Source organism: Aethalodelphis obliquidens, unplaced genomic scaffold, assembly GCF_003676395.1.
Source record: "Aethalodelphis obliquidens isolate GAN/ISIS:26980383/991018 unplaced genomic scaffold, ASM367639v1 scaffold72, whole genome shotgun sequence".
Taxonomy (NCBI): Eukaryota; Metazoa; Chordata; class Mammalia; order Artiodactyla; family Delphinidae; genus Aethalodelphis; species Aethalodelphis obliquidens.
The window spans coordinates 3,830,409-3,851,854 of NW_020838016.1; the positions used below are offsets into that span (position 1 = coordinate 3,830,409).

General features: G+C 38.0%; 1 protein-coding gene across 1 annotated transcript in view; it reads right to left on the bottom strand.

The window, feature by feature from the left end:
* MSL2 (MSL complex subunit 2) overlaps nt 1-21,446 on the bottom strand; it is a 36,837-nt gene that overhangs the window by 13,377 nt on the left and 2,014 nt on the right. The gene's annotated exons all lie outside the window — the stretch shown is intronic.

Here is a 21,446-nt window from a genome sequence, read left to right on the forward strand (position 1 = left end):
ACCCTTCCTAAAGGTGCAACTAAAAACTGTCCAAACAAACCAAAAAACAAAAAATACCTTCAACCTTCAAGCAGCCTTTAAAACCCAAATTCTTTCGGTTTTTTGTTTTTTGTTTTAAATATTTATTTAGTTATTTAGTTATTCATTTGGCTGCGCTAGGTCTTAGTTGCTGCGTGCAGGATCTTCACTGCAGCGTGTGGGTTCTTTTTTTTTTTTTAAGTTGTGGCATGCGGGATCTAGTTCCCTGACCAGGATGGAACCCAGGACCCCTGCACTGGGAGCACAGAGTATTAACTGCTGGACCACCAAGGAAGTCCCTAAAACACAAGTCTTTGGAATGACATACGCGGCCTTTCAGAATCTAGCCCACACCCACCTTCCCCCCAGAATTTTGTAACATTAAGCTTTCTCCACAAACTCCATACTCCATTCTCACCTGGCCATTCCAAAACAAGCAATGCTTGCTTACTCATTCCTCTGTGATCTGCTCTTCCTAGAATGTCCTTCTTCCTTCCTTGCATGGTAAACTATTTATTTATTTATTTATTTATTTATTTTTTTCTGCGTTGGTTCTTCGTTGCTGCACGTGGGCTTTAGTTGCGGTGCATGGGGGCTACTCTTCATTGCGGTATGCGGGCTTCTCACTGCAGTGGCTCCTCTTGTTGTGGATCACGGGCTCTAGGCTCGCGGGCTTCAGTAGTTGTGGCACGCAGGCTCAGCAGTTGTGGCTCCTGGGCTCTAGAGCACAGGCTCAGTAGTTGTGGTGCACGGGCTTAGTGACTCCGCTGCATGTGGGATCTTCCCAGACCAGGGCTTGAACCCGTGTCCCCTGCATTGGCAGGCAGATTCTTAAACCACTGTGCCACCAGGGAATTCACTAAACTATTTACTCTTTAAGGATTGACTCAAATATGACCTCGGAAAGGAAGCCTTCCTTAATTCCTAGCCCTCAAGTTTGTTCAAAAAGCACTTTGCACATTCTCCTATTATAGCACTTATCACATTATATCGTCACCATTCACTGGGTCTCACTCAAGGCCGGAAACTTATTTATCTCTGTATCCTTAAACCAGTGTTGGCACATAAGCCAGCAACTAATAAATGTACAATGAATGAATCATAAAAAGCACACTAGAGTTGGGAGTACCTTGGAAATAAACTTGTCCCATGGCCTCATTTTAACCAAGATGGCCTTTCATAAGATTACATAGCTAGTTACTAGCAATGAGAAATAGTAGCTTAGTCTATTGATTCCCAATCTAGTATTCTTTCTACTTAACCAGCAGCATCCCTACTTCCGCTACTAAGTCCGTGGCATCCACTGAGACAATTTTAGCTTCTTTTCACTTATCAAAAAGAATGATCACTGAAACTGGACCATAACAGAAATCAACATACTAACCACAAGATGTAAAACCTTTTGGGGGAAGGAGACAGAAGAACAGGTACTGGCAGTAACGAATAGTGAGTGGGTCAGGAAGAGTGAAACGAAGGGGAGAATGGATGACCAGTAATAGTTTTGTGAGAGTCAGGAAATCTTTACTGCATAGAAATTGGAGCTACAAGAGTCCTGCCTGGATTCTCTACACACCAAGCTTAATTTTTAAAGTCAATCTTAAATGTTTTAAGTGAACATATATGCTATAAAGCACTGTACTACCTCCTCTGTAAAGAAAGCCCAACAAAAAAACCCTCAGCCTGCATATCAGTCTATGAATTTACAGCATGAGAAATCTTAGCTAAAGACTGTATATATATATGTATATATATACATATATATGTATATATATGTATATATATATTAAATGGGTGTTATATATATAATATTAAGTATAAAATAATTAAAATATGTACAGTTGGTTTTCGTAAGTGATATCACTTTAGAAAGCATTATTAGTAGTAGCAGCATTAAACTGACGCTGATCAACCCCAATATATACATACACCTTATTCTTCCTGTGGTGTGAGAGTAACTATGCTGACTCCGAGTCATATCCATTCAGCTTAGATTCAATCAATCTGTAACAGCATTATCAAGGCACATATAAAGACTGGGAGAATATACTTCTACTGATGTCAAAAGTCTGACATAGGGCCTGAACAATAATCCTTCCATAATCCAATCCATTGATCTAAATATCCCCATTCTCCAACTTTTCCAAATGAAGAATTGTTTAGGCTATCTTCGTTTAAGAAAATATTCCTCTTTCCTCAATCACTTCAACGAGTAACTTGAGGCCCTGCTATATGCCAAGCACTGTGCATTTAACAAAGGATACTTGGACCTTTTTTACATCACTGAATTACAGCACCAAAATTACACCTCAAAATTAAAGATGTAAAGTATGTCTTGAAACAATAGTAAGAAATCTCCTAGATACATAAACACATGGGAATAATAATCTGGATTCAGCTAAGAACAAAAATGACAATACCATAAAAAGATCTTATGTATCACTTAGCAAATGGGCATAGATGAATCAACTGTTTTAGACAATTTAAACTGTCCTTTTTAAAGCTTGTTTTTAGTTTTACAAAACCTGTGCCCAATATACTTTTTTGCAGACATACGCTGAAGTCTAAACCTCTTAAAAATCTTTTCATTAGGCGAAATTCATGAGTATGAATGCTACTCATTGGGTTTGACATATATACACTAATATGCATAAAATATATAACTAATAAAAAACTGCTGTATAAAAAATAAAAAATTCAAAAAAAAAAGAATAAGCTCAAATCAAAGAGAAATGAATTTGAAATCAGAGAACCCTCTTAAGAAGACAGCACTATTTTCCTCTTGGCAGAGCTTCCTAACCCAGGTCTGTTCTTTTTAAATTTTTGACTAAGCAGCACTTTAGAATATGTTCCTTTAAACTTTAACACAATTTATTTTAGTAGTAAACCAAAAAGCAAATACATGCCTCAAAAAATCAACAGGTCCAAACAACAAACTAAAGTTTCAAGGAAATTATTAGTTCTCTAATTAAATATTCAAGCAGCTATGTTCTAAACCACTATTAGCCCCTGATCATCTGGATTCCACAAACCTGTAAACTTTTCTTTAAAATATCTAGCACAAATAATTTCGCAGTATGACAGGAAAATGTGCATTTTAATTTAAAATAAGGGAATATTATAATATATATGCTCTGGTCACTAAAAATGGTGACACAGAGAGGTATTTTGACCACGTGACCCAGTAATTATTTTAAAGGTCATTGCATCACTTTAAATAACTAAGCACTACTATACTGAGAGACCAGTGATAGCTAAACATGTATACCAGGCGAGTGGGTGGTGAAAAAAAAAGACAAAATCCGTGTTTCCAGTTTGGGAAAAAGATTACAACCAGTCTGCAGAAAAATGAAAAATGGAAATCGACTGTTAAATATCGCAATTTTAAAAGTATGAACGTTACTCAAGCCAAGCTATTTACTGCACATCTGAATGGTTAAATTTCAGAGTTTAACTTTTATGTCTTTGGTCAACCTACAACTATGAAAAATACTTCCTGATACTCTTGGATGTATCAACAGTTTATACAAAGTAAGTAAGCTTCACCAGTCAAGTACTATTATAACTAAAAAACCAAACACTGACCGTACATTATTAAATGGATGATATATAAACCACAACACATTCATAAACTCAAGTCATGCCTCATTTCACATTCTAGTAAGAATTAAAAGAGAATGCCAGACACCATTTATCTTAATAATTATGCAGGGGAGATTTTGTAGAGTGTTTTGTGGTTACAGAGCACTTCTGTAATATTCTGTTATTTTCATATTTTAGCAAAGCCATGACAGTCTCTCGTTAAATTATTACCAATACGATAAAACAGGCTAGTCAATTAGGCACAATTAAATCGATTCTCAGCTGAACAACAAACGTTAATTGAATAAATCAATATTAAGCTAGTTCCAAATTTCCCAAACTGGTGTTCCACTGTACCAGAATGCATTAACAGGTTTGCTTTAATATCCTCCTGGAGAGTCATCCCCAAATTTACATTAGTGTCTTAAAACTGAAAACTACCAATGTCAAGAAACTTGCTTAACACAGCATTACTTAAATTTATTGGCACATGTTTTTTCGTTTAAGTACACCTATAAACCTCACATAAGGAGTATTCAAAGACAGCACTACTGTTATCCATGGATTAGTATTAGAATCACCTAGATGGCCTGCTTCAGACTGACTCAATAACTGCAGATACTGCCCAGGAATGTGTATTTTTAAAAAGCTTCCCAACAAATTCTGATCCACAACTGGGATTAAAGATACTTTAACCTTTTTTGCCTTGATGAACTGGGACTTTTTTTTTTTGCGGTACGCAGGCCTCCCACTGTTGTGGGCTCTCCCGTTGCGGAGCACAGGCTCCGGACGCGCAGGCTCAGCAGCCATGGCTCACGGCCTAGCCGCTCCGCGGCATGTGGGATCTTCCCGGACCAGGGCACGAACCCGTGTCCCCTGCATCGGCAGGCGGACTCTCTCAACCACTGCACCACCAGGGAAGCCAAAACTGGGACATTTTTCTAATCAGTTAAGTAAGAAATGTGATTAAAAGATTTCAAGAAATTTTTAAAATAAACGTATTATCAAAGATTATACTATAAAGTTCATTTTAATAAAACAAAGAAATTTTGACTTCCCACTAACAAGGGCTACATCTTGCTTTATTTAAATAATGTAATAAACGCATTTTGGCAATATATCTATTTTTAAATGACCTCTCTTGTTTATAAACTCATGAATGTTAAAAACATAGGCTAAAATTGAATATATTATACAAGGACAAAGCTGTAAATGTGACTTGGTTATTTGTAATTCTTGTATCTTTTACAAAAAAAAAATTTTTAGTGTTCTGTTACTAAATGATAAACTAAGGGTGGCTTTAGACTGGTATTTGCAAACACTTCAAATAACACACAGCAAGTGTAGTTAGTCTTTATTCTCTAAAAATAAAAGGCCATACTGTATATCACTATGTATTCTCCTGCTAACACTGCTTTTTGGATAATTACCTACACCTTGTTGATATGGAGAATATTAAGAGAACAAAGACAATTTACACAGAAGGATAATAATAATCATGAACCAGATATTTGGAATCATTAGTATTTTTATGTTCCTCATTACCTAGTATTTCAATAGCAACCTAATTTTCTTAATGTTTCTTGTCCCCAACCAATGATACATTGAATGGATATATGAAGAATTGAGAAAACTAAAACAATACGACTAAGAATTAATAAAATACGTGACTGAGTATTAAAACAACTTAAAACCCTCACGGCAGAAAGGATTTGGCAGAATTATTAACTGGTATGGCATGTGATTTGGTCCAGTAGTCATTTGACATCTCAAATTGCCTCACTTTAGAGGAAGAAAAATAGTTAAATTATCTTCTGTTTTTTAAATAACGGAAACCTTTTACTACATGAACACTATGGAACACCTTCTTGAACCCAATTCACTAACACTGATTTGGGGGAGTTGTTTTCCAAGTCTATAGTGGTGAGCTCCAGTGATCTGTTCATAACCCTATCCAGCTCAATGTTTTAAAATCAAAACCTCAGATGCAAACACTGAAGGCATCTTTCAATGCTCCCACAGGTTTCAGGAACAAATCTAAGTTCTTTAGTTGTTATAGCACTGTCCAGTAGAACTTTTTTATGCAATGATGGAAATCTTTTACATCTACAGTAAGGTAGCTATTACCCACATGTGGCTACTGAGCACTTAAAGAAGTAGCTCAGTATAACTAAAGAACTTTTTAAAATTGTCACAACAGCTAAGTGGCTGCTATATAGGACAGTGTAGGTTTAGAATATAATCTGATTCTGCTTCCAGACGAAATGGAATAATTATATTTTGTTTCATTTTTGTTTCAGTTGGGAGACTTACTCTCCCAACTGAAACAAAAACTGGACAAAACAATGGTTTTCAGATATACTGGGCAACAGACACCACACATCAGTAATCCGTGCATGGAGGAACAAATGAGCTAAGCCCTACAATTGCCCCAGCTTGCTGTCTGGAGACAATCTTCAGGCCACAGCACAAGGAGGGAGAACCAAGACAAAGCCCAGTAGTCTCCCGGAGTTGAGAAGACAGAGTCGCGAAGAAAAGGCAGCTGGACTTCTCAGGGCAGAGTACTAGAGATGACAGAGCCGCACAGAGAAAGAACACCGTATTTATAGATGGTCTCTTTCAAATCTTCAGCTGAGTACTGAATGATCAGCACATGTTTATAAGGAAATTACCCCAGGATGGAGAAAGAATCCCCAGAAAGGAACAAAAAAAACAATCCCTATAACTCAAAGGCAGCAGAACAATTCCTATTCCCACCACCTAGTGTGTGAAACCTCATTAATTCATGAGGCATCAGATAGAGTAGTCAAAAGGTTCTTGCCTCAAGTAACACAGAAAAATTAGCCCCTAAAGGCTGCTCTGGTTCCACCTAAAAAAACACTTAAAAACAAGCCTTGAAAGGATCAAGGATCAAACTATCTGCAAGTAACTTAACCAAATTCCAAGAACAAAGCTCAAGAATATTTATAGTACAAAAATACCCACCCACAAGGTTAAAATTTTACCAACAAGGTACCATTCACAATATCTAGCATCCAATCAAAATTAACTCGGTATGCAAAAAAGTAGGAAAATATGACCCACGCAGAGAAGAAAAACCAAAGAGCAACAAAACTTCTACAGGATTACAACAGAACAGTAAAAATTAACTATGTGACTATTACATTATACATTCTCACTATATTCCATATGTTCAGAATTATTTCATGCACCTAAAAACAGAACTTCAAAATACATGAAGCAAAAAGTGATAGAAATTCCGAAGAGAAACTGATAAATCCATAATTACAGTTAGAGATTTCAACATCTCTCAAAACATGAAAATAGAAAATCAGTAATGACACAGAAGATCTAAACAACACCATCAACCAACTTATGAAAATGTTTTAATTGACCATAAACACTGTGAACCAATAACTATTCTGACTGCAAACAAGATAAATTAACGCTGATTCTTATACAGGTAAGGTCTCATAAAATAATTCAAGATCCCAACGACATTAGAATTCTACAGTTAAAAATAGATAGGGCTATTTTGCAGAGTAAAATTTAGCTCCCTACCCCAGAGGTATTCAGGAAAAGGCTTAGGTGAACTTTCAAGAATATTACAGAAAGCGTTATTTGATGTGAAGAAATGACTGTATGATTTATGGTGCTTTCTGTCTAAAGCTTTATAAATTCTCATCATGAAGAATAATCTAGTAATACCTTCCTTGTAAAACATATGTAAAAATTGAGCTGGCAAGCTCAATGACGCTATAAAAGGATCCCTGAAACAGCTCACAGCTTCTGGTGGATAGACTATGCCAGTCATATCCTATGTCACATCCTGAATAAATTCACTCACAAGCTGGACAACCAACTGATTAACTGTAGAGGGGATTCAGAAATCCAACACAAAGATACCTGAATTGGAATGCTCCCTTCTAACCCTAGAATCCCATATTATATATGGCCAGAGTCCCAAATTTCAGAACAGCAGACAGAGATTTAAACTTCAAGGGAATGGCATTTAGCAGGATTGAGAGGAGGTCAAAAGCTATACCCCGGACCGCCCACCTGCACATGCAGGATCTTAGTTCCCCAACCAGGGATCAAACCCACACACCCTGCAATGGAAGTGCAGGAGTCTTAACCACTGGACCACCAGGGAAGTCCCTAGGTATGCCTTTAATTGTTGCAAAAGAATTTTAAAACTACTTGACTTTGCCAGAAAACCTAAGTTATTTCCAAATTTGACGCCAGACAACATTTTAAGTGCACATTTTTTGTGGTTTGTAACAATAAAAATAGACAAATGCTAACTGATAAGACAAACTAAATTCAAAACACAAAATATATGCTGGCTATAAAACTAGATTAAATACAGGTTGAGATAGGCAGATATTCCAAATCTGCAAAGATTCAACATTTCTGAACAGAAAGGCAATGAGCTAGAATAATTCTGTTAAAATATTACGAAGTCAGAAAAAGGAAAAGATGAGGAAAATGGTCAGACATACACTAATTAAGGTGAAAAAAATTATCTGAATTAATTTCCTAACATGGGAACAACAAAAAGAAATCTTTAAAAGAGGAAAGCCAATAACAGAAACTAAACAGTTAAGAAATAAAGTCAAAGGTGATGAACAAAGAGAAAAATATAAATTAAAATAAAGATTCTGAAATACCACCTTTTAAATTAAAAGATAAAATTTAATCAGACCTCACAAAAACAGATTAAATCATACATTAAAATGTAGCCAGGTGGACTCTGAGGGAAGGTGTCAACTGAGAAGCTAATACAATAAGGCATTAACCAATTAGTAATGAAAACAAGGAGTGCAAACACAGGAGGAGGACTAAATGTTCAAATTAATTTGAAAGAATGAAAACCACAACCCCAAGACTCAAAAAATATGTTGTTTGTTTTACTATATCAAACAGTATATCCTATGATTTTAAAATCAAGGTTTCCAGGAAGGGGCACAAAATTAAAGTTTTTAGATTTTAGCCTTTCCTAAACATATTTCCAATAACATTTCCTCACTAATCCCAACTCCCAGGCACCATCAAATTACTAAACACTGTCTCATCCTTCTCTTCATTCTCCTCAGGCCCACACTAGATCCGGTCTATTTCCTCTCTTAATTGAATCCTCTCCCAAGCACCTGATAAGCCAGGTTTTATCAGATCTTCCATACAATTAAGTACTTTCTGTCAAGTATATACCCTGTGAAAGCACTGTACTAGACATGTATATAAATTTAAGGATAGAAAATATTTAATCTATTCATAGTGAAATACGCCTAACCAAAGACAAATTGTAATACAGTATACCAAAAAATTAAGCTGTTATGATAACCATAAAGAGGACAAAATTTTCCCTTTGCGTTATCTTATGTTGTTTCCTTTTCACTACCACCATTATTCAGGCCTCTATAATATGGATACATCTGATATCCTTCCTAACTGGGTTTCACCACATTCCAATAATCAATCCTATATTCTATCCCAAAACTAACCTTTTTTAATACAAAATCTATATATAACATCACTCTCTTACTTAAAATATTTCTCAAACACAACAGGGATTTGCAAATTCCCCTACCCATATCAGGACGGGGGGGGGGGAGCGGGGGGGGCATAAAATGCACATTACAAGGCCCTGCCCACAGAGATTCCAATTCAATCAGCCTGATATGATAATTGGGAATCTGAATTTTAACAATCCCTTTAGGTTTGATTTAGGTGGGCTATAGAGCACACTTTGAAAAAGAACAGGTCTACGAGGTAAATGTCAAATTCCTTAGCCTGGCATCAAGATTCCCTGTAAAAAGGCCCCGAGTTACCACTATAGGGCAAGAATGGACTCTCTTCATTAGAGATAAACTTGATTTTCTGCAGCCTCAACAAGCCAATGTTCTCTCCCTCAAGTCTTGCTGAAAATGTTCACTTTTTACCATTCCTCCTGGCCTAGCTCAAGCACCTAGCTTTTCACCAAATGGTGAAAAGGAGATTTTTCTTAGGAAAAGAAACCAACAGTTAAATTAATATATCTGACATAAAAAAAGTAGCTGCCAGAACACAGTACTAAATATTGTTCTTCCTTAACCAACCTACTAGATAAATGTTCCCTAAAGAATTCTTCCCAGATCAGAGAGAACAGGTAAACTTAAGTCCCAAGAAAAAACTGGTAAACCAAACTGCTTTAACCCCAGTGAGGGTTGCCCAAACTTTGACCCAAACAGTTATTCAAAAAAGAGTTACGTGGGGGGAAAATCTCACTTACTGTTAATTTCTGAAATTTTTACACATGTGACAAACTTAACTTACGAGTAAGTTAATATTACATCAATATTGGTAATAACATAAGTGCCTCTAACACACAATAATTGCTGGTTTACTTATGTCTTCCCCATAACACGAGCAACATATGGGTAGGGGCCATGTGTCTTAATTCATCTTTTTATTCCAGCACTGAGACCACCACACTGATTAATAAAGATTTTGTGAGCAAAAAACAAAATTTTTTTCAAGATAAAAAAATGATAGTGATTCTCCAAAGATGATATACAAAAAGCCAAGAAGCATATGCAGGAGAGAGGGGGAAGATGGCAGAAGAGTTAGACGCGGAGATCACCTTCTTCCCCACAGATACATCAGAAATACATCTACACGTGGAACAACTCCTACAGAACACCTACTGAACGCTGGCAGAAGACCTCAGACCTCCCAAAACGCAAGAAACTCCCCACATACCTGGGTAGGGCAAAAGAAAAAAGAATAAACAGAGACAAAAGAATAGGGATGGGACCTGCACCAGTGGCAGGGAGCCGTGAAGGAGGAAAGGTTTCCACACACTAGAAGCCCCTTCGCGGGCGGAGACTGTGGGTGGCAGAGGTGGGGGAGCTTCGGCGCTGCGGAGGAGAGCGCAGCAACAGGGGTGCGGAGGACAATGCGGAGAGATTCCCACACAGAGGATCGGTGCTGACCAGCACTCACCAGCCTGAAAGGCTTGTCTGCTCTGGGAGCTGAGGCTCGGGCTGTGGGTCGGAGCACAGGGAGAGGACTGGCGGCCTGAACACAGCCTGAAGGGGTTAGTGCACCACCCCTAGCCGGGAGGGAATCCCGAAAAAAGTCTGGACCTGCCGAAGAGGTAAGAAACTTTTTCTTCCCCCTTTGCTTCCTGGTGCGAGAAGTGAGAAGAGAGGGGATTAAGAGCGCTGCTTAAAGTAGCTCCAGAGACGGGCGAGAGGCATGGCTAAGAGCGCGGACCCCAGAGACGGGCATGAGACGCTAGGGCTGCTGCTGCCGCCACCAAGAAGCCTGTGTGCGAGCACAGGTCACTCTCCACACCTCCCGTCCGGGTAGCCTGTGCAGCCCACCACTGCCAGGGTCCCGGGATCCAGGGACAACTTGCCCAGGAGAACACACGACGCGCCTTGGGCTGGTGCAACGTCACGCCGGCCTCTGCGCCGCAGGCCCGGCCCACACTCCGTACCCTTCCCTCCCCCCGGCCAGAGTGAGCCACAGCCCTCGAATCAGCTGCTCCTTTAACCCCTTCCTGTCTGAAGGAAGAAAGGACGCCCTCCTATGACCTACATGCAGAGGCGGGGCCAAATCCAAAGCTGAACACCGGAGGCTCTGCGAACAAAGAAGAGAATCGGAAATCTCTCCCAGCAGCCTCAGGAGCAGCAGATTAAATCTACACAATCAACTTGATGTACCCTGCATCTGTGGAATACCTGAATAGACAACGAATCATCCCAAATTGAGGAGGTGGACTTTGAGAGCAAGATTTATTATTTTTTCCCCTTTTCCTCTTTTTGTGAGTGGGTATGTGTATGCTTCTGTATGAGATTTTGTCTGTATAGCTTTGCTTTCAACATTTGTCCTAGGGTTCTATCTGTCCGTTTTTTTAAAAAAAATTTTTCTTAACAATTATTTTTTTATTTTAATAACTTTATTTTACCTTACTTAATTTTATTTTATTCTCTTCCTTTCTTTCTTTCTACTTTTTCTCCCTTTTATTCTGAGCCCTGTGGATGAAAGTCTCTTGGTGCTGCAGCCAGGAGTCAGGGCTGTGCCTCTGAGGTGGGAGAGCCAACTTCAGGACACTGGTCCACAACAGACCTCCCAGCTCCACGTAATATCAAACGGCGAAAATCTCCCAGAGATCTCCATCTCAACATCCAGCTTCACTCAACAACCAGCAAGCTACAGTGCTGGACACCCTATGCCAAACAACTAGCAAGACAGGAACACAACCCCACCCATTAGCAGAGAGGCTGCCTAAAATCATAATAAGTCCACAGACACCCCAAAACACACCACCAGACGTGGACCTGCCCACCAGAAAGACAAGATCCAGCCTCATCCACCAGAACACAAGCACTAGTCTCCTCCACCAGGAAGCCTACATAACCCACTGAACCAACTTTAGCCACTGGGGAAAGACACCAAAAACAACGGGAACTACAAACCTACAGCCTGCAAAAAGGAGACCCCAAACACAGTAAGATAAGCAAAATGAGAAGACAGAAAAACACACAGCAGATGAAGGAGCAAGGTAAAAACCCACCAGACCTAACAAATGAAGAGGAAATAGGTAGTACCTGAAAAAGAATTCAGAATGATAGTAAAGATGATCCAAAATCTTGGAAATAGAATAAACAAAATGCAAGAAACATTTAACAAGGAACTAGAAGAACTAAAGATAAAACAAGCAATGATGAACGACACAATAAATGAAATTAAAAATTCTCTAGAAGGGATCAATAGCAGAATAACTGAGGCAGAAGAACGGATAAGTGACCTGGAAGATAAAATAGTGGAAGTAACTAATGCAGAGCAGAATAAAGAAAAAAGAATGAAAAGAACTGAGGACAGTCTCAGAGACCTCTGGGACAACATTAAACGCACCAACATTCGAAATTATAGGGGTTCCAGAAGAAGAAGAGAAAAAGAAAGGGACTGAGAAAATATTTGAAGAGATTATAGTTGAAAACTTCCCTAATATGGGAAAGGAAATAGTTAATCAAGTCCAGGAAGCACAGAGAGTCCCATACAGAATAAATCCAAGGAGAAACATGCCAAGACACATACTCATCAAACTGTCAAAAATTAAATACAAAGAAAACATATTAAAAGCAGCAAGGGAAAAACAACAAATAACACACAAGGGAATCCCCATAGGTTAACAGCTGATCTTTCAGCAGAAACTCTGCAAGCCAGAAGGGACTGGCAGGACATATTTAAAGTGACGAAGGAGAAAAACCTACAACCAAGATTACTCTACCCAGCAAGGATCTCATTCAGATTTGATGGAGAAATTAAAACCTTCACAGACAAGCAAAAGCTGAGAGAGTTCAGCACCACCAAACCAGCTTTACAACAAATGCTAAAGGACCTTCTCTAGGCAAGAAACACAAGAGAAGAAAAACACCTATAATAACAAACCCAACACAATTTAAAAAATGGAAATAGGAACATACATATCGAATATTACCTTAAATGTAAATGGGTTAAATGCTCCGACCGAAAGACACAGACTGGCTGAATGGATACAAAAACAAGACATACATATATATATATATATATATATATATATATATATATGCTGTCTACAAGAGACCCACTTGAGACCTAGAGACGCATACAGACTGAAAGTAAGAGGATGGAAAAGATATTCCATGCAAATGGAAACCAAAAGAAAGCTGGAGTAGCAATTCTCATATCAGACAAAATAGACTTTAAAATAAAGACTATTACAAGAGACAAAAAAGGACACTACATAATGATCAAGGGATCAATCCAAGAAGAAGATATAAGAATTGTAAATATTTATGCACGCAACATAGGAGCACCTCAATACATACGGCAAATACTAGCAGCCATAAAAGGGGAAATCGACAGTAACACATTCATATTAGGGGACTTTAACACCCCACTTTCACCAATGAACAGATCATCCAAAATGAAAATATATAAGGAAACACGCTTTAAGTGATACATTAAACAAGATGGACTTGATACTTATAGGACATTCCATCCAAAAACAACAGAATACACAGTTTTCTCAAGTGCTCATGGAACATTCTCCAGGATAGATCATATCTTTGGTCACAAATCAAGCCTTGGTAAATTTAAGAAAACTGAAATTGTATCAAGTATCTTTTCCGACCACAACGCTATGAGACTAGATATCAATTATAGGAAAAGATCTATCATAAATACAAACACATGGAAGCTAAACAATACACTACTTAATAACGAAGTGATCACTGAAGAAATCAAAGAGAAAATCAAAAAATACCTAGAAACAAATGACAATGGCGACACGACGACCCAGAACCTATGGGATGCAGCAAAAGCAGTTCTAAGAGGGAAGTTTACAGCAATACAATCCTACTTTAAGAAACAGGAAACATCTCGAATAAACAACCTAACCTTGCACCTAAAGCAATTAGAGAGAGAAGAACAAAAAAACCCCAAAGTTAGCAGAAGGAAAGAAATCATAAAGATCAGATGAGAAATAAATGAAAAAGAAATGAAGGAAACGATAGCAAAGGTCAATAAAATTAGAAGCTGGTTCTTTGAGAAGATATACAAAATTGATAAACCATTAGCCAGACTCACCAAGAAAAAAAGGGAGAAGACTCAAATCAATAGAATTAGAAATGAAAAAAGAGACGTAACAACTGACACTGCAGAAATACAAAAGATCATGAGAGATTACTACAAGCAACTCCATGCCAATAAAATGGACAACCTGGAAGAAATGGACAAATTCTTAGAAATGCACAACCTGCCAACACTGAATCAGGAAGAAATAGAAAATATGAACAGACAAATCACAAGCACTGAAATGGAAACTGTGATTAAAAATCTTCCAACAAACAAAAAGCCCAGGACCAGATGGCTTCACAGGCAAATTCTATCAAACATTTAGAGAAGAGCTAACACCTATCCTTCTCAAATTCTTCCAAAATACAGCAGAGGGAGGAACACTCTGAAACTCATTCTACGAGGCCACCATCACCCTGATACCAAAATCAGACAAGGATGTCACAAAGAAAGAAAACTACAGGCCAATAGCACTGATGAACAGAGATGCAAAAATCCTCAACAAAATACTAGCAAACAGAATCCAACAGCACATTAAAAGGATCATACACCATGGTCAAGTGGGGTTTTTTCCAGGAATGCAAGGATTCTTCAATATACGCAAATCAATCAATGTGATACACCATATTAACAAACTGAAGGAGAAAAACCACATGGTCATCTCAATAGATGCAGAGAAAGCTTTCGACAAAATTCAACACCCATTTATGATAAAAACCCTACAGAAAGTAGGCATAGAAGGAACTTTCCTCAACATAATGAAGGCCATATATGACAAACCCACAGCCAACATCGTCCTCAATGGTGAAAAACTGAAAGCATTTCCACTAAGATCTGGAACAAGACACGGTTGCCCACTCTCACCACTCTTATTCAACATAGTTTGGAAGTTTTAGCCACAGCAATCAGACAAGAAAAGGAAATAAAAGGAATCCAAATCAGAAAAGAGGAAGTAAAGCTGTCACTGTTTGCAGATGACATGATACTCTATACAGAGAATCCTAAAGATGCTACCAGAAAACTACTAGAGCTAATCAATGAATTTGGTAAAGTAGCAGGATACAAAACTAATGCACAGAAATCTCTGGCATTCCTAAGCTTTAATGATGAAAATCTGAAAGTGAAATCAAGAAAACACTCCCATTTACCACTGCAACAAAAAGAATAAAATATCTAGGAATAAACCTACCTAAGGAGACAAAAGACCTGTATGCAGAAAATTATAAGACACTGATGAAAGAAATTAAGGACGATACAAATAGATGGAGAGATATACCATGTTCTTGGATTGGAAGAATCAACATTGTGAAAATGACTCTACTACCCAAAGCAATCTACAGATTCAACACAATCCCTATCAAACTACCACTGGCATTTTTCACAGAACTAGAGCAAAAAATTTCACAATTTGTATGGAAACACAGAAGACCCCGAATAGCCAAAGCAATCTTGAGAACGAATAACGGAGCTGGAGGAATCAGCCTCCCTGACTTCAGACTATACTACAAAGCTACAGTAATCAAGACAGTATGGTACTGGCACAAAAACAGAAAGATAGATCAACGGAACAGGATAGAAAGCCCAGACATAAACCTATGCACATATGGTCACCTTATCTTTGATAAAGGAGGCAGGAATGTACAGTGGAGAAAGGACAGCCTGTTCAATAAGTGGTGCTGGGAAAACTGGACAGATATATGTAAAAGTATGAGATTAGATCACTCCCTAACACCATACACAAAAATAAGCTCAAAATGGATTAAAGACCTAAATGTAAGGCCAGAAACTATCAAACTCTTAGAGGAAAACATAGGCAGAACACTCTATGACATAAATCATAGCAAGATCCTTTTTGACCCACCTCCTAGAGAAATGGAAATAAAAACAAAAATAAACAAATGGGACCTAATGAAACTTCAAAGCTTTTGCACAGCAAAGGAAACCATAAACAAGACCAAAAGACAATCCTCAGAATGGGAGAAAATATTTGCAAATGAAGCAACTGACAAAGGATTAATCTCCAAAATTTACAAGCAGCTCATGCAGCTCAATAACAAAAAAACAAACAACCCAATCCAAAAATGGGCAGAAGACCTAAATAGACATTTCTCCAAAGAAGATATACAGATTGCCAACAAACACAAGAAAGAATGCTCAACATCATTAATCATTAGAGAAATGCAAATCAAAACTACAATGAGGTATCACCTCACACCAGTCAGAATGGCCATCATCAAAAAATCTAGAAACAATAAATGCTGGAGAGGGTGTGGAGAAAAGGGAACACTCTTGCACTGTTGGTGGGAATGTGAATTGGTACAGTCACTATGGAGAACAGTATGGAGGTTCCTTAAAAAACTACAAATAGAACTACTATATGACCCAGCAATCCCACTACTGGGCATATACCCTGAGAAAACCGTAATTCAAAATGTTATAACACAGCATTGTAAAGCAATTATACTGCAATAAAGATGTAAAAAAAAAAAAAGCATATGCAAAGATCACCAACATCACTAATCATTAGAGAAATTAAAATCAAAACCACAATGAGATATCATCTCACACCCATTAGGATGGCTACTATCCAAAAAACAAACAAACACACACACACCCCAATAACAAAAACCGAAAGAGGAAACACAAGTGTTGGCAAAGATATGGAAAAACTAACTGGAAACCTTGTTCTGCTGGTAGGATTGTAAAACGGTGCAACCACTATGGAAAACAGTATGGAGTTCCTCAAACAATAAAAATAGAAATACCCCACAGTCCTGCAATCCTACTTCTGGGTTTATATTCAAAAGAACTGAAAGCAGGGTCTCAAAGGGTGTTTACACACCCATGTTCTTAACACTATTCACAACAGCCAAGAGGTGGAAGCAACTCAAATGTCCAACGTTGGATGAATGAATAAACTAAGCATAGTGTATACATACAATAGAATATTATTCAGCCTTAAATAGGAAAGAAATCCTGTCTCATTCTACAACACGGATGAACCTTTAAAACATTATGCTGAAATAAGCTAGTCAACAAAGACAAGTATTGCATGATTCTACTTATATGAGGAATCTACAATAGTCAAATTCATAGAGGCAGAAAACAGAATGGTGGTTACAAGGGGTTGGGGGGAAGGAAGAAAATGGTGGTTGCTTGTTGGGTACAGAGTTTCAGATTTACAAGATCAAAAAGTTCTGGAGGGGCTTCCCTGGTGGCGCAGTGGTTGAGAATCCACCTGCCGATGCAGGGGACACGGGTTCGTGCCTCGGTCTAGGAGGATCCCACATGCCGCGGAGCGGCTGTGCCCGTTAGCCATGGCCACTGAGCCTGCGTGTCCGGAGCCTGCGCTCCGCAACAGGAGAAGGCACAACAGTGAGAGGCCCGCGTACCGCAAAAAAAAAAAAAAAAAAAAAAGTTCTGGAAACCTGTTTCACAATAATGTAAATATACTCAACACTACTGAACTGTACACTTAAAAATGGTTAAGATGGTAAATTTTACATTATATGCTTACTACAATAAAAAATTTAATTATAGTGATTTTAAGTACAAGAAAAATAAAATCTTAAGTATCAAATGAACTCACACTTGAGAAGAATATAAATGTAAAACATTAGTATAACGCTTAACGTACGATTAAACAAATGGCCTTTTAATTTAGCCTCTAAAAGGTATGTGGTTTAAAATAAATCACGCTAAATGTTCAAATTTCATTTTAGAAGATTCTTGCTATTTATAAATTGTTTGCTCAGTCAAAAACAAAGTATTTCTGCTAAAAGAATCAGAACTCCAGAACTGGAAGAGATTCTTGAGATAATCTACTGCACTAATTCCAAAGTGGGCCCACAAACAATGCCAAAATGAGAAAAATAAGGAAAATGAAAGTAGTCTTTCATAAAGCTAAATCTATTTAATTTTAAGGCATATACTTTATTCTGAGAGCACATCCTTCCTACTTGGAACCTTGCTCTTTTTATCGGCAGCTTCGTCCATTCAACAATGCTTGTTCAGCCAGGAACTGTCAAGTGCAGGGCTACAACAGTGAACAAGACCAGCAAGACTCTCACCCTCAGGGAACCACGTACCTTGTAGTGGAATGTGAGACTAGCAGTAGTAAGAAAAGATGTCAGGATTTGCTTTTTTAAGTCCTTAACATTCAAAACAAAAACTTGGTCAGCTTAGGTCAGTGGGAAACACTATTCTCCAGCTCTTTCCTATTTTATAAATAAGAAACTGGATATCCAAAAGTTCCACAACTCTTCAGTTAAAGCCAAAACCACTTTGTTTCTAGAATTTAAAACATCAGGGAGGGGCTTCCCTGGTGGCGCAGTGGTTGAGAGTCCACCTGCCGATGCAGGGGACACGGGTTCGTGCCCCGGTCTGGGAAGATCCCACATGCCGCGGAGCGGCTGGGCCCGTGAGCCATGGCCGCCGAGCCTGCGTGTCCGGAGCCTGTGCTCCGCAACAGGAGAGACCACAACAGTGAGAGGCCCGCGTACCACAAAAAAAAAAAAGAAAAAAAAAATCAGGGAAATATTCATGTCCCTGAGATTTGACCATGATTAATTTACAGGACTCCAAATATCTCAGAGAATACTATTTTTCCACTTAACATGTCCTTCCAGTTCTAACAGTATTTGATTCTACATATCAAACTTGTTATGTCATTTGAGGATATAAAAGCTTAATAAAAAAACTTAAAATCCCTAGGGCAGAATTTATTGAGTTTCATGCCATCAAAAGAAAATTCATTCTACATACTTCGTGATAAAAATAAAGCAAGTCCAACGTTAAGAACAAGGGGAAAGAACTGACACAGAAATAGTACCCACAGTAATACTGTCTTGGTCACTGTTTCTGTGGCCTAGAAAGTACAATAACTCTCTGGAGCATTGCTATCCCATTCACCAGAAACTTCAGAAAGTTTAAACATACAAAGCAACTGAAAAACAAGCAGTGATAATCAGCTAATTAACATTTCAAAGAACAATGATAACAAAACCTGTAGTTCCAGTGAATAATCTAGGTTTGACAATATTTGACCGGACAGTTCAATCTCTTCTCTCACTTCCCCCTACCTTTCTCCATCTCTGCGCAAGGGTGGCACAAAGTCCACAGACTTGTTCTCAAGGGTTCAAAAGGTTTTTCCCACTTAAAAATAAACTCACATAAAACACAAATTTGGAAAAACAAACTTAAAGAAGATATTATCCCCTTTTGTGGATACAAGAAATTTAGGCAAAAAGTTAAAGTAACTTGCCTAGACAGAAAGTAGAAAAGTTAAGATTTGTACCTAACTGCAAAGTTCATAGACCCTTTTTCCCTCCCTCACCTCCTCTCACTTTCTTTCTCTGAGTCTGTCATAAACACCTACATGCTATTCACTGAACAGGAGAGAATGAGGCAGAAGGAACACAGAAATGTACAAAAAAATAGTATTTTCCCTAAGATAGAATAATTTGAAAGAGTTAAAAGCACCTGTGACAGAACAAAGAATTCACTGAGGGAGGGAGGGAGTTGATGAGTTAGACCATACACGGAAAGAATATATTTTAGGCAGAAGGAACTTCAAAGAGCAAAGGTGGGGAAAAGAGAAGGAAGACATAAGGCATGTATGTTCAAAAAGACAAAAATATCAAACTGACTGAAGCTGAGAAATTATTAGAAATTAAGAGGGCAGTTAAATACAAAGCTGAAAGGGGAGGTTTGGGTCAGACACTGGAGGACCTGTTGAAACAAACTCCCTATTTACAGCGCCAAGATAGGATTAAAACTTAACTTTTACATATCTATTATCCTAATGAAATAAGACTGCACATGCCCTATTAACTGGAAGGAGTTTATGCTTTCCAGCTAGGAAAAAGAGTCCAGGACAGTATCTGACACAAAGATGAAAACTGTTGGATCTGAATTCAAATAACTGGGTTTTTTCCCCCATCTCTTCATAACCACAGACTTATGTCCAAAGAGATGAGGGGAAAAAACTGAACCTACATCCATATTGCTGAAATTTTATGCCAGCTACTCAATTATAAGGGAGAAGTAGAACCCATAAATCTTTTGCATAGGATGGTGGGGAAGAGAGGCTTGAACAAGAAGGAATAATTAAAAGCCCCAATGTCACAAAAATTCCTTTGAGTTGTCAAGACTGATTTAAAAAAAAAAAAAAAGCTACAGTTGGACTTTCTAATGTAGCTTTATCTTTAATATCAGTTTTTAAAATGCAGGTTAGATTCTTGGAAAATGTTCAATTAGACCACAACTGTCCTGAAGCTACTGATAACTTAAAATTCCAAGCATCTGCAAAACTACCATTTCCCTCTTTGAGAGCTAAGTCCCATCCACCATGTAAAAAGCAGAACTACCAGATCTCCAAGTGTTACCTGGATACTGACATCACTCTCTACTGCAGTTCTAGCAGGCCTGGATGGGCTGGTCTATGCCCTCTACATCACCACAGTAGCAATTCCCCCACCAAAAGAAAGGTTTGTATTGAAAGAAGTTATAGTAGCCCCATCTCCTCATTCCACAAACTATCAAAAGCTATGAAGACATTAAAAAAAAAAGCACTCCATTAAAAAAAAAAAAGTGAGAGTGGGGTGGCGGAGTTCCCTGAAACTAAGCAAATTCTTATACTATATTTGTAAAATGTAAGCGGAAAAGAAGCTTTGAATCTAGCCCAAAGCTCTCATTTTACATGTTAAGAAACTGAGGCCCAGGGCAATTAAGTGATTTACCAGGGCAACTGCTTCTCTATAAAGGTGTTAAGTGTCAGTTACCAGTCAGTGTAGCACTTAATCGCTTGTAAGAGTTACTTAAATGTTTATGAGATTAAGAACACGATGTGCAAAAAAAACACTCTTCACCTCTTCTGTACCCCTCAGGGCTTTGCCCCAAAGCTATACGGAAAATGCTGAAAGAATCTCAAATGAATACCATTTCTCCCTTCAGCCACTACAGTCGCAAAATTTCTCTTAAGATAAAGCTGAAATGCCTGAATTTCTCAAATTCTGACTAAACAAGTAAGTGGACCAACAAAACCTCAAAAGTTTTGGCGAAGTAAGAATATGAAGTGGAGTATTACTGTTTTGGTCTTGCCAGTTACCCTTTCCTTTATGTTAATGTTTTCAGTCTAAGTTTTTTCAAAAATAAATTATTATTATACGCATACAATTAATCACTGAGATAATAATCACAAATTATTATCACTTTTGAGACATGGATTTATTAGACAATTT